Source organism: Nicotiana tabacum, chromosome 10, assembly GCF_000715075.1.
Source record: "Nicotiana tabacum cultivar K326 chromosome 10, ASM71507v2, whole genome shotgun sequence".
Lineage (NCBI taxonomy): Eukaryota > Viridiplantae > Streptophyta > Magnoliopsida > Solanales > Solanaceae > Nicotiana > Nicotiana tabacum.
Genome location: NC_134089.1, coordinates 122,967,195 through 122,971,788, shown reverse-complemented (window position 1 = coordinate 122,971,788; position 4,594 = coordinate 122,967,195). Strand labels below are relative to the sequence as shown.

Sequence of the window (4,594 nt, the reverse complement as noted above, 5' to 3'; positions counted from 1 at the left end):
CTACTGTAACGGTTTTATTTATATTGCATCGGTTTTAACTACCTATTGCATCAGTTTGTCGCACATTTTGGAACGATTTGCAAGACCTATTGGAACGGTTTGCAAGATTATTGCAACAATTTTATTAGATTATTATGCCCTGGTTGTAAATGAATATTTACATATATATAAATTTGTAATAACCTGAAATTTATATAAATAAAAAGAAAAAAATACTTCATAATCTATATTGTCCAATAAGCTAATATATCCATAAAACCAAAATGTTTTAACCCAATCACATAAGTTTTACATTGAGTTAGAGTAAGTTTCAAATGTTGATAACAAAAGATTCCTAGAACATCGACAACAATTCAAAGTTCTTAAGTAAGGTCTAGATCTTCACTAACTCCATCTTCCCTTTCTTCAATTGCTCCACCTACAAAAGAGAATAAATATAGTCATTACCTTTCAAGGGTTGGTTTATCATTATAAGAATGGGTATGGTCCATGAACAATGGATAAAGCACAAAGTTTTCAAATGTATTATAGTCAGTTGCATGTAAAAAATCTAACAGATAGAAAGAAACAAGTTAACACAAATGAAGAAGCCAAAGTTAAGTAACAAATCCAAATCATCAAAACCAAACTTGTAAACATATATATATTCAGGCAAATTGAGAGCAGTCACATTCTAAATTACTGCAAAACAAAAGGGGTTATCAACTTCAAAATAAATAAGGAATTATCCATTAAGGAGAAACTAATTTACTGGAAAACAAAAGAAATTCAAGCTTTTATCAGAAACCTTAAGGATACCACTGAAGGACATATGAAAGCTACCTAAAAGGAAAACCAAATCTCTTTTCCAGATAATAAAACTTTAGCATATGCAAGTCATAGTGAAGGCTTTTTAGTAGAATAATTGATCCAAAAGCAATATACAACTATCTCAATCCAAGCTAGTTGTGGCATGCCACATAAATCTTCACTATCCAAAAGTTAAACACGGACGTAAACACATGACTGACCAGACTATTGTTCTCGTATGTGTATAATTTCTTTAAAGCTTGTCAACCTTTCTCTAACTCCTCACTTGAACCAGCAAATAATTATTCCTTCCTTAAAAACCTCTTAGCAACTAATTTAGTAGTACAAGCCAATGAAAGTCAAGAGAATGCCGTAAGTATATGTTAGAATGTTCAAGAATCACTCTATGCATATAGGTTAATACTATAGGATATTCTTCTGAATTGTGATGTATCTTTTACTTGATAATGTGAAGTATTTGTATGCAATAACAGTACCAAGAAGATACCAAAAACAGCACAAAATTTGGGCTTGTTTAAACAAAATACGGAAGCCCAACAAGTCCAGGATATCTTTTAGGCTAGTTACCAAAAATTCATTCAGCCAAAATACTAAAGTTTTAAATACATCTGTATTTCATATAAGTAGTAATAGGATCTTTTTCCCCCGTCAAACAACTATTGTAATAATTGGGTACCCCGATACTTGGATAAAAATTCCTCATCTTTAATAGCTTAAACTTCTGTATAAAAAGCCTCTTGTATGTTGTTAACAATAAACTCTAATACTCTATGCAAGTACTCTCTTTTATTCTCTTATACTTTAAAATAGTATTCTGAGAGAGACTTAAGCTGTTATGCCTACCCTACCAAAAATTCCCAATTGATCCACAAATTTAGTAGTCCTCACCTAAATTTTATGACCATTTGAGTGACACTACTCTTCTTACTAATGATGACTCTAGCTTTCCATCACTGTTCTGGTGTTCTCTAGCCACTACGCCATCCTAAATTTATGGCAGCGTATTGAAAATATGCCTAGGGTTTATTTATCCATCAATATCAGCTAACCTATCAAGTAACACCCAACAGCTAAATTTGAATTCAATTAGGCATGATCAAGTTTAAGATAACATTATAAATTTACAAACATGGAACCAAACTAACTTTTTAATATTCAATCAAAGAACAACACTCTAAAGCCAAATATTCAAGAAGCAAACAGCTTAAAAATATTTTTTTGATAAAAAAGATGGCACAAGAACCATACTTAGACTAAGAAATTTCAAGAATTAAGAAATGCATTTATGTATCACTACTACTTTAGCTAGTCAAATAATATCTCATGAAACATTTATCTAGACTGCTAGTATTACCCCTATTTCCTACGTACGTTTTTCCCGTTATTCCAAAATTTGCAACTTGTAAGCTTACAAAAATGAAAAACATATAATGTTTCACCATTCACTCAATTACTTTATTTTTATTGTTCAGATGTTTAAGTACTGTTCCACCATAGGCTCTAACTGATATCATAGAGGAACATGTCCTGTCCTTGATGATATTAAAAGTTTTATCCTTTTGTTCTAGTATAAAAGAGTAATGAAATGGTCAACACACATTCTTTCTAAACCAGGTAAACAACCAATCTTTGAACTTCCCATTTTTCATTATCAACCAATTAAGTAATTTACTAAATAATTCTTTTTTTTTATGCAGAAAGTCATTTCAAGATTCTCTGAAAAATTGAAGAAAATAATCAAACAAGAAAAGAAAAAACTCAGAAAAAGAATTCAGGGATTTATAAAAACAAATCCAACATATGCATATTATTTCAAAAGCCAAAATCAAAACTGATTCTTCAAAAACCAAATATAAATCAAACCCCAAACCCATCAAATGCCACCTTAGGAAATTAAAATATCTTTTTCTTCTGATGTTCTATTAACAAAATAGCTAGGATGTTGGTTTTCCTGAAGTATAGTCAGCTACTAATAGGAATTGCATACTTGGAAGAAAATAAGCTTGTCATAGATACAAAAACAAACTTAGATACAAACTACCCAACTTAATAGCTCATGCTACAGGAAAGGCAAACTTATTTATTCTTGTCTTCCAAGTGCGGATAACAGAAAGGCACCAATTCTTGAAAGTGTGAAGATTTGGAGATTTTCTAATTCTATTTGCTTTCTTTCTAGTAACATTACCTAATTTTTAACAAGAAAATTTCAGCATTATACCATTGTACTATTAACACTACATGTTCTATGTTTTCTCCAACCAAAAAAATAAAAAATACAAGCATGTTCTGACAAAACAAAAGTTAAATAAATCCTGAAATCTTGGCAAAGAGTAAACTTATATAAAGCTAATAAAACCATCAAAATGCAGACATCTTTAGGTAAAACCAACATACCTTTTACCAAAAAAACCATTTTTTTCAACAACCACCAAACCCTATCCCCCCTCCCCCTCCTCCTTCCCTACAAAACAGAAACTAAAAATAAACACCTAAACATTTGGAAAAAATAAACTGATACACAAAGCTAATAAGACCATAAAAATATGATTTTTCTGCTTCAAAAATAACCCTAAAAAATAAGTAATACAGCAAAGTCTAGCCCCTTAATTTTTTCGTGCTTCTTTTCTTGAATAATATTACAGTCAAAGCAAGAAATTAAATACATTGCTCACACCCTAAGGATTAAGGAAAAAACAATGATTAAATAAAAAAAATACTCTTACACCTGAAGTTAGTTTCTCACAGAGTGCCTTTTGGGTCGAAAAGTTCTCGCGATTGAAGTAGTTTTCTCACCTTTAATCGTGCCTTTTAGATTTTTCCTTTGTTCTTCTTTGATGCCTTCTCTTCTTCGAATAACAGAAAAGGATTGAGACTTTGGGGGTTTGGGCTAGGCCAGCGATTTGATTTGAGGATTTGGGGATTTAGGGTTAGCCATAGATGGAACTCTCAAGGTGAAAGGAAAGAGCAATGAAAGGGGTTGAGAGCTTTCGAGGTACGGTGTTGATGCCTTTGAGTTCTAGGGGTTGGGGAGATGAATGGGTTTATTGGGAGATAGCTTTGGAGTTATCGATAGTGGAATGTTTTTGTTATTTAATTTATATTAATTAATAAAATAAATTAGGGTTTGGCGAGTTTAGAAAACTTTAAGGGAAAAAATGAGGGGAAAAAAACCGTTCTGATATAATATTTTTATCAAAAATCATTCCCGTAAACAGATTTACTGGGACGGTTCACAAAACCGTTATGAAAAAAAACCCTATCGCAACGGTAATTTTGCAATAGGAACGGTTTAACAGCTAAAGTGTGCTGATATCGTTCCAATGCTACTGTAACGGGTTGTATTACAATATCCACTCTATGGCAACGGTTCCTTAATCGTTGCTATTTTTCATAGGCTCATTTTCTAGTAGTGCTATTTTTATTTTTTGAGTACAATATAATTTATATTTAATAGTAAATTGCTTTATCTTTTACTTTTATTTCTTTTTTTGAATTCACTTATAATTTAGTACTACTATATATAGTTAACTTAATTAATATTTTAGTTCTTTGATTACAATATAATTTATATTTAATAGCAATTTTTTTTATTTCATTTATTGTTTAGTGCTAATAGACAATAGTCAACTTAATTAATTTTATTCCTTCTCTTTTCATAGTATCCATTTTGCGAAGAAATCTCTTTTTCTTTTATATCTATATCTATATATATATATATATATATACAGAGTTTTTTTTAAAAAAAAATTTTATCGCTGATGATTAACATACAATAGTATCCCAT

General features: G+C 30.5%; 1 long non-coding RNA gene across 1 annotated transcript; it reads right to left on the bottom strand.

Annotated features, from left to right (window-relative positions):
• Positions 1 to 229: 229 nt before the first annotated feature.
• On the bottom strand, positions 230 to 3,994 carry LOC107766457 (uncharacterized). The gene is made up of 2 exons (XR_001643697.2): positions 3,604 to 3,994; positions 230 to 418 (listed from the first exon to the last, which is right to left on the bottom strand). It is a non-coding gene; the product is annotated as an uncharacterized LOC107766457 (long non-coding RNA).
• Positions 3,995 to 4,594: the final 600 nt, after the last annotated feature.